The sequence below is a fragment of the Myripristis murdjan genome, chromosome 12 (genome assembly GCF_902150065.1).
Source record: "Myripristis murdjan chromosome 12, fMyrMur1.1, whole genome shotgun sequence".
In the NCBI taxonomy this organism is placed as follows: domain Eukaryota; kingdom Metazoa; phylum Chordata; class Actinopteri; order Holocentriformes; family Holocentridae; genus Myripristis; species Myripristis murdjan.
In genome coordinates this window covers 32362267-32375726 of record NC_043991.1, presented here as the reverse complement: position 1 = coordinate 32375726, position 13460 = coordinate 32362267, and the positions used below count along the sequence as shown (strand labels likewise).

General features: G+C 42.3%; 1 long non-coding RNA gene across 1 annotated transcript; it reads left to right on the top strand.

Annotated features, from left to right (window-relative positions):
- The first annotated feature begins 11497 nt into the window (after window positions 1-11497).
- LOC115369171 (uncharacterized) lies at window positions 11498-13226 on the top strand. Its single transcript, XR_003929134.1, has 3 exons — window positions 11498-11571; window positions 12005-12107; window positions 13152-13226. It is a non-coding gene; the product is annotated as an uncharacterized LOC115369171 (long non-coding RNA).
- Window positions 13227-13460: the final 234 nt, after the last annotated feature.

Genomic DNA, 13460 nt, shown 5'->3' with positions numbered 1-13460 from the left:
TCAACTTCAGAATCCTGAGGACTTGGCTGGAGGGAGCATTTTCTTACAGCCTCTGAAACATAAAAGTAAAGGGGCCTATATAAAATAATGTGTGTAGTGAGCAGTATCTATATGCTTTTTCTAATACCAGTGTTACCAAACAGTCATTTATTTTTGGCGGGCCGCCACAATATCAACACTGTCCTCCACATATTAATTTTCTATTTCCAGAGTTGCGCACCATGTTCAATCACTTAGACAGCGTAGCAGTGAATATCATGTTAAATATGCTGACAGAGTGGATGTATTCCTTCTTTGTGTGTGTGTGCTTGAGTGAGAGAGAGATATACCTTAATCTCTCTACTCTGTGTCACAAACCAGGAAGTCAAGATCAACTCCTCTTCTGTCTGTACTTCTTGGTTTTCTGTCTCTGTTCTGGAAGAGAGTGTAGGGTGGGAACAAAGAGGGAGAGAAACAGAGGGATGGAGTGAGAGAGAAGGAGAGTAGAGAAAGAAGGCCAAGACGTGGGTAATTTTCCTTGTGAAAGACAATAAAAGCACGTTACAGTATCTGTTTATTCTAGAATTCACATTGTTTGTTTGAAGATAACATTTGACATTATGAGCATATTTGGGTGTGTCATTTGTTGTCATTTGTTGTACAGGGCTCCAGACTGCGACCAAATGGTCGCTTTTTGCAGCGACCCTTGAGACAGCGCAAGCATATTTGGCAACCACTTGCACGTGTGCAACTTGTAAATTTGCCGACATTTTTTTTATGTCTAAAAATGTCCAGGAACTAGCGGTTATGAAAGGAAGGAGTTTTAGGGAGGTGTCGTTCGGACCTGATCACATCTGGATCAGCTGTCAGTCAGTTCAATAGCTGTTTGTGTCTGAGCACATCAGTGCTGTAATATTAGGCTCACAGCCATCTGAGTTTCTCTCTCTGTACTGTTACCTGATCAACAAACATCTGCACTGAATAAAAACCTGCATGCAGTATTTAAACTGTGCACTGTGTCAGGCAGAGGCACACAAATAAGTTTTACTGAAAAGAAACGTTCATATTTTTGATTATTAGTATTGTCTGTTTTCACTGATGTCCTGATTTTAAAGTCACGGTTTAATAACCCATAATTTTATAAAAGTGTCTTTTGTTCATCACACTTTATTGAGGCTAAATGCTTCAGGAAATTTTTTCTTTTATCACTTTTATCAGCGCTCAATGGTCAGCCTGACAAGTGTTTTTTTTCCCCCTAGCAAACAGACTCATCTACTCTCTCTGACTTAAGTCCATAAAAATAATCCAAATCCATAACAGTTCACATGGGAAGTAGCTACTGATGAAAAGAAAACTATTTCTGATTAATGCAGTCATTTAAAAACTGACTGGTAGTTCTGGAAAAAAAAAAAACAGCTGCTTGGTAATATTATCTCTGCTAATACTGACCACCATGCTGCCCATTACAAGTCACTTACACGCATCAGACACCGGCCTCCAAGTATCACTTCATTTTTAGCCAGAAAAAAAGCTGTGTACGTTAAGCCTTGACTTCTAATAGTCTATTTTAACGTACAGTAGCCTTTAACGTACAGTAGCCTACTTGGTACACAATACATTTCTCTCGCTGAGTTTCTCCACTGTGCTTGCCTCCTCACTCTTACACGTACTGAACTCCGTTTTACACTGTGGACCCTCCACGACTAGCATGAGTAAACCGTGAAGTGCCGTGAGGATGCGCAAACCGGCGCAAACAAAGTGGACTTGAGTAAGTAGAGGGTGTAAGGCCATGTTTAACAAATGCCCCCTCTGTCTCCTATCCGCAAAAACATAGTACATACGGAGAGACTGTGACGTTAGCTGAAAAAGGCAGACCCACACCGAGGAGTGTAGGTGGTGTGACCCACGCAGCTGACAAATTATTCCCGGACCCTCAGCCTTCCTCACGCACACACTCAGACAGGTGAACTCTCTCCCCCTCAACATGGATTATTAAAATTATAGTAAAAGAAAAACGTCGGCAAATTCCACGCACAACGACGCGCGTGCTTTGCGAGAGAAGCTGTGAAAATATTGGCGCTGTCTCAAAAACGGCAAAATGCCACGATCTGGTCTCAGTTTGGAGCCCCGACTGTTGTCAGAAAATTAAATACTCTCGCAGGCCACTGTGGTAATCGGACATGAGGAATATGAGAAACAGGATGATAGGGACCACTAGCCCAACCTTATATTTATTTTTCGCTGAGTGAAGTTTAAGCTAAGCCAACCGTCAACGTCAAGGTTTGCTAGCTGACAAAGATAGCTAACATTCGTCAACGTTCGAAAAAATGGCTAATGGTCTGAATTAACTAAAACCATACTCAAATACAATCCCAGGTGAACACACACTATGACAATATTTGCTGTAACATTAAACTTTAAGATGAAACATTACAATTAAAACTCACCTCGGAAAAACACCACCTTCAGCCAGAAGAAGTAACGGTCGCGCTCTGTTCCGGTGGGGCATGTGAAGAGGCTCAAGTGCGTAGTGATATATGGCACCTCTTCAGCAGAAAATAGTTCCAAGCACGGACGTAATTTGGGGAGGGGGCAGGGAGGACATGTCCCCTCCACTTTTTCAAAAGGCAGTTTTGGTCCCCTGCAGTTTTTACTGTCCAAAAACAATGTTACGCTATATTAAATGGAGACCGGTCAAGCACTGGGACCCAGCGGAAAACGGCCGCTCAAGCTGAAGCCTGTTTCCCTTGAGACCGCCCACAAGCTCTTCGATTGGCTCTGCCGTTTCTTGCTAATGTGTGATTGGCCGTTCCCGCTGCCACTCACTGGTTGTAAACAGCGCCTGGACTTGCTCTCCGGTGAAAAAAGGGGAAAAAAGCGATGCGCATCACCGGTGTTTAGCTCGTTAGCCAGGAGTCCGTCTTCATCTGCCACTGTAAGTCCAATGATCGACGACACTATGTGTTTGGAAGCTTTGGCTAAATTGATTATGTTAAATGTTAATAGTTAACTATTCTGTGGTCTTTGAGTCAAACTGACCCGTGTTCACTTTTCTTTTATATTTAAAATTATATTTTCTTCCATATAACTGCCTGAAAATGGCAGATGGTTCTCTGTTACACTCACTTCAAATAAAATTGATGATCACTACTTGCATTGAATTATGGAAATATATATATATATATATATATATATATATATATATATATATATAATTTATTTATATATATTTTTTTTTCAGTTTCTCCCCTCCTGTGATATTCCCTGGTCAATTTGATCTGCCCATCACTGGGTGGTGCTGGGTGGTGGTCCAAACACTTGAAATGATTTCATTTCATTTTCACATATACCAGTCTGCGATAATCCATCCATTTATATGCCTGAGTTTAACTATTGTCAAAATAATTCAGAATTTCTGCTTTTTTTTTTTTTTTTTTTACTAAAAAATGAGGTATAATTTTATGTAAATGAGGTCTATTGACCAAAAAAATGGTAAACTGTTAATTTTGAACCCTGCTAAACCTTTTAAAACATCTATTATCTATTATATTATCTATTAAAAATTATAGGCTTTTCTTGTTAAAAACAAAAAATAATATTTGTTGATGAGTTTTTAAGTGATCATGTGTAGACACAATCCAATTCAAATAATGGATTTTTTATGCATTCTGTGCAGAGGCTATAAATGCAGTCTCTCTCTGAATTTCAAATTACATTTAAAAAAGGGCTGCCTGCACAAAACCATCATGGGCCCAAAGGTACAAAACTTGCTCTGGACCCAAATGGGCTGGCCCACACTGGGCCAACATGGGCTTTCTGTGGGCAATCCACTATTATGGGCTGCTTACGGAGAGCCCGTGGTGAGCTCAGAGCTCTGGGCCTTGCCTGGGCAAGCCAGCACTGGGCCGGTGTAGGTTTGGTCTGGGCTGGCCCTAGCCCACAGTGCCCACAAAAAGCCTGCGTGGGCCCCACTGGGGCATGTTTGCTGGGGGATGCTGGTCACCAGCATGGGATGCTGGTCCAACAACATGCCATGCTGGTCCAACAACATCCCATGCTGGTCCAACAACATCCCATGCTGGTCCACCAGCATCCACCAGCATTTCCATGCTGGTCCACCAGCTACACCAGCATCAGACCAGCACTAACCAGCATTAACCAGCATAGACCAGCAAAGAATCCATGCTGGTCTATGCTGTTTTTTTTTTAGCAGGGTTATCAGTTCACTGTCATCTGGGGACCCACCCATAATTCTGTGGCGACCACCCTGGGAGTCCAGACCCACAGGTTGAGAACCACAGTACGTCCTTTTCAATGTTGGTTTTCTCCGGAAAATAAACTTAGCTCACAAAATGTGGCACAGGTCGCTGGCACTAGCTGGCTAGTAATAACAGACAAAAACGACTGGGTTTTGTAATGAAAATAATGTTTGATCGTTGACACCGATTTTATAGGATACCACACTTTGGCATAAGACCGGGCCGGCGCTTTCGGACGGTGTGTGTGTGTGTGTGTGTGTGAGAGAGAGAGAGAGAGAGAGAGAGAGAGAGAGAGAGAGAGAGAGAGAGAGGAAACACACACTCTGATCTATCGGTCATGTCACCTGAGTATTATCTACGTAACTTACCTGTCTTTTCCATCTGTACTTGGTTCTCCTTGGAATCTCGTCTGATTCGCTCTCCAAATACTTCTGATAACCTCCACGTTTTTGAGCCATAATAAACTGCTCTAGTAGGCTAGGCTGATACATCTACGGCTAGGCGAGATCTGCGTGCCTGGTCTTGTGCACTGCGCATGCGCGCAGGGCGTGCCGCGTCCCCACGCATCCCAGAGTCCTTTGCTACGAAGACGGTTATCTTCTAGCAAACGCGCCAACTAACGTTAGCTAGTTCAAACGTGAGCAGTCATGGAGTATGCGCTGTTTTATTTCAAAGTCGACAAGACTGTGGAGGTCGGACCAGTAAAATCCATCAAGGATGAGGATATGAGTAGTGGTGGGCAGGTGAAGCCTCATGAAGCACTGAGGCTTTCCTAACAATTGTGCCGAAAAAGATTCAAAGCTTCAAGGCTTCAGTGACGGTGACATCTGGTGGACAACTGAAGCCATAGCAACCTCTCAAGAGCACGACTGAAGCACTGACACTGTTTCAATCCCGTGTCAGCAATTAAAGTTCAGAAAAAAACTGCGTGGTCATTCAAGTGTTTTGTTCATTCATACCAAATAATGATTACATCGTCATTATACATAAGTGCAACTAACATCTTTATTAAAAGGAAAAAAAAATATGCAGACACTCTCACCCTTATTCTAAAACACATTCCAGATTAACCCAAAGAATAAATCTAAATGATATGAAGGGTTAAATGTTGGTTAAGGATTTATTTAAAGCTTTAAGCTTTATTTAAAAACTGTACATAACAGGATCAGAGATCCTTCCTACTTTGCAAATGATCATGGTGTTTGAACTCAGAAACATTGTTGTTTTTTTTAACTGTTTTATTCCAGTGTTTTTAAGGAATACCTTTGAAAATAATGGTTTGTCATTTGGGGACTTGTATGGTCGATTTGGAATGATTATTCACAGAAGCACACAAGTTATTTGTCTTCACAGATTTTTATTTAGAAATAAGAGTTTTTCCACTGTGGCAGGCTTCAGTCTGCTCCTCTTCTGGCTCACCAGCTCCCCAGCTTTGGAAAAAATCCTTTCGCAGGGAACAGATGATGCTGGGATGCACAGATATTTGCACGCAAGTTTCCACAGCGTAGGATATAAGGTCCTGCGTGCCACCCAGTATTTCAGGGGATCTTCTGCTCTTGCCAGAATTTGTTCTTTCAAATACCTATGACACAAGAAGACAAGAATGACTAAGACATTGAATGACTGAATAAAACAACTGATGTTTCAGCAGTAATCAACATGCATATCTCTGGATCTCCACTGTAGCGCTGGCAGATGCACTGCTGGTGCGTTGCTGAGACTCTACATAGTTGTCCAGTAAAGCCCACAAGTTGTACTGGTCTTCACCAGCACTGGCAGATGTTGTTGCAGTCTCCACTGGCACATCTTCTGCTGACCCATCAATAACACTGGCACACTCTCGTGTCAGCCTTTCAACAGCAGCCTGAGCATTGCTTGGATTTGTAAAGCCAGCCTGTTTGAACCGTGGATCCAAGATGGTGGCCACACACAGGGAGTTCACCTTTTCCAAGCCACTGAATTTTTCACTCAGATTATTTCTCAGGTGGTTGGCAAGAGTGGCACCAACACAAGGAGCCATTTGGGCACATTCAGCAGAAATTACATGTCTCAGCATTTTGGCAATAGGAATCGCCTTTGACCCTGACACTCTCCTTTCCTCAGACAGCTCAACAGTTGCCTGGTAGAATGGCCTTAAAACTGTCAGGCACTGGTTAATTGCTGCATAGTCATCAGCAGTGAAAGGCACTATGTCAGTGCTAAGGGATGCTAGGGCTGCCCCTAATGGTTCTCTCTGCTCATAAAGCCTATGAAGCATGGCATAAGTGCTGTTCCATCTTGTTTCCACCTCTTGGACAAGCTTTTTTTGTGGCATGCCCATATTTACCTGAATAGAGCACAACTTTTCTTTCGCTTTTGAACTGGACTTGAAGTGTCCCACTATTTTGCGGGCCCTACTGCGCATGTTTTCCAGCTCAGAAGTCTGACAGAGTGATTTTTTAACAATCAGATTCAGCATGTGGGCAAAGCAATAAATATGTCTAACATTCAACTGACTAACACTTGCCACAATATTGTGAGCCCCATCAGTAACCATCCCACAGACCTTTTCAGTGATTCCCCACTCAGTCATCAAATTTGCAATAGCATCTGCAATATTAGCTGCTGTGTGGGTCAGAGGAAAATACTGCACACCTAAAAGCACAGTAGCCAGATCTAGGCTGTCTGACACATAATGGCAAGTGACACCAAGGTATGCATCCATGTTGACTGATGTCCACATGTCAGCAGTCAAACTCACAGCTGAAGCCTGCTTAATTTCTGCCAAGGCCTTCTCTTTGGTTACGGTGTACCTTGCTTCCACCATTGCCTTTACAGTTTTGCGGCTTGGAATGGAGTAGGATGGGTCCAGGATTTGAATTAAATTTCTGAACCCTTCATCCTCAACGATAGAAAAAGGCTGACTATCTTTAACTATCATGTCCACCAAGGCCTCATCCAGCTTCTGTTTTCTGGACACTGTGTGGGAGAAAGGTTGCTATATGAACATGATACACAACATCTACAGTAAACAGACACACACAAACAGTATATTAGCTTACTGTCAGGATTTCTAGTGTTGACAGGGTCACTGGTTTGCTGGGCATGACTGTCATCATGCCTGGCACGCAAGTGTCTCAGCATAGATGAGGTGTTGTTGCTATAAGACAACTCTTGTGTGCAGAGCAAACACCGCACCTACAAGTAATTGTAATTTTGAGACCCATTTAAAAATGAAAAATACAATTCAATAATGGAAACATAAAATGTAGGCCATAAACTGCAATATACCTTATTTGGTGGTATGAGATCAAAATGATCCCAAACTTTTGAACGTCGTTTACTACTCGCCATGAAAACTGCCAAAATACATCAAATTCTCTCCAAACACTCTCCAAATTTCTATCTCCTCACAACCCCATTTTGAAGAATAATGATCCATCTTATATAGCTGGCATGGCGCCAAACCATTCAAATCTGTCAAACCTGTCAAGCTGTCATTGGCTCAGAATGCATTGAAACACTATGAGTCACTGAAACGTACTGAAAGACTATGAGCCAATGAAAAGCTTCGAAACATTTTGAAGCAACGAAAGCGCGAAGTGATGCAGCGATGACGTTCGAAGCTTCAAACGTCATCGGTCACGTGCCACTAGTGTTTGATATAAGCTCCGACACAGCTGCTCGAATCACTTCGCTTCAGGAGGAGTGACACAAGCTCCGAAGCCTCGGTATCATTTGCCCATCACTAGATATGAGTAAAGTTGACACATCAGAAACTATAAAAGAATGCCCTGATCTGACGGATGATGAAGGGTGGATAAATGTTAAGTGGACCAGCAAGGGGAAAAAGAAGAAGAAGAAGTAGGAAGAATATTTTCTTGCCAAGGTCTTGCTGTTCAGTGGTAAGTAACTGAATATCGAATATTATCTGACTTAACTTATCGTACTAGGGTGACGAAAAAGCTTTAGCTAGCTAAAACGCTTAGCTAGCTAAGCTAACACTTAGCTAGCTAAGTGTTTTTTTTTTGTTGTTGTTTTTTTTGTTTTTTTTTTAATACATTGTGTTCTCCCTGCTCTTCTCAAGAGTGGGGCAACGTCGAATTAAAGCTGCAAGCAGCGTTGGACGGGCCCTCGCACCTGTGCCCCGCGTCCCCCTTGTGCCCGTCGGGAACGGTTGTGGACACTCTGACTTTGAGGCCTTCTAAAACGGTTCAATTAATAATTTGAGTGAAATTCATGGACATTTCAGTATTTTTTTTTTTTTTTTTTAAATTTGTGATGCAAAGAGATTATTCAATGAAATGACATTTATTGCAATTGAGTCAGGGAGAACTTACAAACAAGGTGGCGCCACATTCAGTTCACTTCGAAGCAGCCTTTTGCCCCCTGGCCGCACGTGCAGGTCCAATTGTTTGTAACGTTACACAAGAAATCCGTCTATTGGGTCCTTCTTCTTTTTTGAAGCAAGTCTTAGTTCTATGGTGTTACTTTCCACGTCCAGCGTCTCCATCAGCTCCACTGCCCTCTCTGCCCACACTGAGAGTGAATGCCTCCTGAGTCTCTTGGGCTGTGTTCAGACTGCAGGCGAATCTGATTCAAATCAGAGTCCTTCTCAAATCCGATTTTTAGGGCTGACTGTCCACACTGTTTTTAGCAAGTGTCCAAATCGGATCTGGCTCTGTTCAGACTGGGCCACATCATTGAAAGAGTCCGCTTGATGACTGGTTAGTCGGATCTGCATGCTGCATTTGGATTTAATAACTCTTTTCTTCCATCCAGATGACTACAGTGACCTTTGTAAAAAGAGGGAAGACTGGTGCCAAAGCGGCGCAGATATATGGGCAACCCGTAAAAGAAAAATAACCCCCCCCCCCAACAAGTTGGCTGACCAGGAGGACAGACCAGCGGAAAAAAAGGTGATATACACTGTAAAAACTGCTGGGTTAAAAACAACTCAATTTGGGTTATTTTGGTAACCCAGTGCTGGGTCAAAAAGGGACCGACCCAGCACTGGGTTGTTATAACACAGCACAGTTGGGTTATTGGTCTGACCGAGCATGTTGGGTTATGTTTTCTACCCAAAAAATGGGTAGAAATGACTATATTGATGGGTTAAACTTACCAAAGAGTGGGTTGAAAAATACAACCCAAATTCTGGGTTATCGGTATTATTTAGGTTAAAATGACTTTTTTCACATTCACACACACAGTCATACCTAGGACCAACTTAGCTTCTCCAATTCACCTAACCTGCATGTCTTTGGACGGTGGGAGGAAACCGGAGTGCCCGGCGGAAACCCACGCAGACAAGGGGAGAACATGCAAACTCCACACACAAAGGATCTTGGGTGGGAATCGAACCCAGGACCTTCTCACTGTGAGGCCACAGTGCTAACCACTACACCACCGTGCCACCCTCATTTCACATTAACGATCCTCATACCAAACTTTCTTTTGGCAAACAATTGTACATTGCAAATTAAAAAAAAAAAAAAAAAAAAAGTTTTCAGTAACGTTCATGGACTAATTATTTTTTCCACTTTAAAATCATGAAAACTTGAACCATTGAGCCAGAGGTAGCTGAAATCTTTGTAGCTTGTTTAGCTCACATAATAAACACTTTAACCATCAAACCTAGTAATCTAGCCTAGGGGGCTGTGCATCCACAGCATAGACATACAAAATGTTTGTTTGTTTGGTAGATTTTTTTTTTTTTTTTTTTTAGCTCACTTTGACAGTTGTAGTTTCACTATCTAACCGTTTTCAGTTACATCCCGGACCCGGAGCAATGCTGCTGCGTGCTGCTTGGTCAAGTCGTGTCGTCCTCTGCTCAAAAAAGGCTGGCTGGCTGCAAGCATCTCCAACCCATTGCGTTGGGTCACCATTTTTAGATTTGAAACAGTGACCCTTTGGTCTATCATCTTCATCTACCTTCATCTACTATCTTCATCTACCCGGTTTATAATATTGGATTATGTGATTGATAAGGCACTTTCAAAATAATCCAATCCAAATGTCTTTCTATAGCAGCTGAAGGTGTTTAAACACCCCATGCATTTTTTGAAACACAGTTTCAAAAAATCCTAGAGGAAACCCTGCCACAGGTGGTACTATAGCACCCAATTGAGAACTTTAAATAAACATGTTTCAGGCTCTTTTTGACCTACCGTCATGATATTTTTGCACGCATAGTACATTGCCTCCAGGGGAACAAATATGCATCATAGCAGAAACCACAACCACCCTCAATTCTGATTGGTCCACACGTTTTGCTCAATATCTGCAGACCTTTTTCTAGTTATTGTTGTTATGGTGTAGTCCATTAGGGAAGAGGATTCTGAGATGCAAGACCTCCCCGTGGAAGACATCTCCATGTCAGATGATGACCTGGAGCCTGACCTGGACTCTCACCCTACCTTCCGGACCTGGGGCACAGCGATGCTCGAAATAAGACAACTTAAAGAGGAGAGGGGAATTACTGGATGCAGTGACCCGTAATATTTCGATTATACATTTTCCAGCTTTCCCAGCATGGTAGACTGGCTTGGTATAGGCAGAGTAATTTTATGCAAGTCAGCCCAATCAGCTAGGGGTGTCCCATGTCAGATTTTGAGTATCTACCGATCTGCCGACTCCCGATCTGATACTTCTGTATTTTTTCATATTGGATAATCCAATCAAAAGCGACCATTTGTATGTGTAAAGGAAGCATTGTGAGCAGTTTTCAAACTAAAGGTATCAGGCTAAAAGCACATAGAAGGTCATGCATCTTATTATGGTTTTCTTTTTTACATGGATTTTATTTTGTGCCACTGCCACTGACTGAAAAGGTTGGTGGCAACTGTGCCACCAGTGTAAAATGTTCGAGCTCTGGCAAGGATTTTCTATGTCGCCGTCTGAGCCGTTTAATGGCAGTCGTGCTTTTCCATAGCCAGTGAACCACAAGGGTGTGTTCAGGTTAGCCGCAAACGTTTGTTGTGCTCTATAGAAAATAGTTTGTAAATTTAATGTTCACTGTGTTGCTGAAGTTGAAAGCACCCCAGCTGTTTGTGAAAGAGGTTGGGATATCTGCCATCTTTTAGCGTTACATTGCTCTCTATTGTACTGGACCATCTCCCATTATGATACTCTCTGGTACAGGTGAAACTGAAGCCTCATCACTTTACCCTCCTGTATATTCATAGATTCTAGAGTAGGCCTAGTCTAGAATCTATCAATATACATACAGTGATTGGTTTTGCACCCTTGTCTTATAATTTACAATTTTCACTGTCTGAACAGAGCTCTCCGGGGTTGCGCGGCAGCTAAAGAAGGTTTTGCACGGAACTGCTTCCACAACAAATCACCCAAGGTATGGATTGTGAGGCAGCATGCTTCTACTGATTGTATTGATGGGAGAAATGATGGCAGGAAAAGTTACTATCAAACCACAAAAAAATTTAAGAAACAATAACAGGCTGGTTGGGCTGGTAGTCTGGCAGCCGAGGGGGTGAACCTTGTTTAGTCAGAGTTTTTTTTTCCTGCTGTTTCTTGTAGCTTTGGGGTCCTTCTTCAAAATCCTAAAGGGTGTCCGGTAGAGAGACCACCTAAGGGATCAAAACGACCCCATGCTGTCTGTCCTCTATAAACCCCAAAAATGCTAACCGGGCACTGTCCAAGATTATGAAGAGGGACCCCCAAGCTAAGATTTCCTAATGAGATGACTCACAATGTCGCGGTTTGCACCATCCTCCCAAATTGATTTGGAGAAATGGGTTACTGATGAAGTGTTCTGATTTCTCCAGCACTCCTATGCGGCCCGCCTCAAGGCCCACAACATCTGACATACCAGCACTGCAGGACACTCCCCCAAGACCACCATCTGAAGGACTAGAGTCTGAGATGACAGTAAGTATCACATGTACAGTATTCCCCTCATTAGGGTAACAATTTTAAATTGTCTTCATGGGAGCAATATGAATTTGAAAAGTGGTTTTGAATGTTGCACTGTTTGTACAAAGAGTGTAGCTGTTTACAATTAAAATAAATTGGTAAATATTAAAAACGTATGAGGCTGGAGTTTGGCCAAATTATTCAAATTGCATGAACTTTTATGTTTCACAAATAATATTAAAAAAAAAAAAAAATTAGCTTTACATGTGCACTCTTTTAGAATGCACCATGCAGAAGATGGGTAATTGTTATACCTTTTGTAGACAGAGCTCTTCCTTCTTACAGACTGAATGTCCGTTCCTAAAAAGGGGCTCTGAAAGTGCAGCTGCCTCCACTGACCGAAAGGATTGCCTTTAGTGTTGTGTGTATAGGATTCCCCTTGGTAGGGAATCCTTGCATTAAACAGGTCTGCTTATCAAGTCATTAAGGGATGGTCCTATGACAGTATAAGTGGAGCGATTAATAGTTGCCCTTCCCTACCGGCGTCTAAGGTCATGACTGCACTGACACTGATGCTGACTCTTAGAGGTCTGTGACGACTGTGTTTGCAAGAATATGGACTCTGTTCTGTAAGGAGATACCTATTGCATATCTATCAGCATAGTACATTCTACAAAGAGTGCACATGTAAAGCTAGAATTATGCATTTTCATTATTTGTGAAACAAAAGTTCATGCAATTTGTGACAAATAATTCTGCCGACGCCAACCTAATACGTTTGTAATATTTTACTTTAAACTTTAAAATTGTCAGTGTAATTAATAATTACAGACACTGCAGCTCAACACACATAACTGTACGCACCTATCCTTTAATGTTTTTAGAAGTACAGTACTAATCTAGAAGCACAAATTGGAGACCTGTTACTTCACACTCCTTCCCCACCTCTAATCCTCCGCCACCTCTAACCTTTCCGTCACCACTTGACATACAGTACATGTACATACTGCACGTGTGTAGAGTATCTAAATTTTATACATTTTTTACATTGTTTTGCAGGTCGATCTTGTTCCGGGCTCCGGGGTTCGAGTTCCCAAGTGCAAGTTAAGTGCCCTTAGGACAAGCACTCCTGCCACCTACATCAGGGACCTTGCCATCCTCGTTTTTGGAAAAGAAACTCTTTCAGAGTCGAGCTTGACCGGGAAGCAGTCTGGCGCCCACAAAGATGTGGCGTCAAAGCGACCACTGGATGAAAAGAAGCTTGAGGTCATAATTGGTGAGCTCTTCAGTTGTGATTTATAGCCCAGCTTGCTTCACATCAATTAGTTAATTGCTCTCTTGAAAGGATTTTTGGTTAATCTGGCTCAA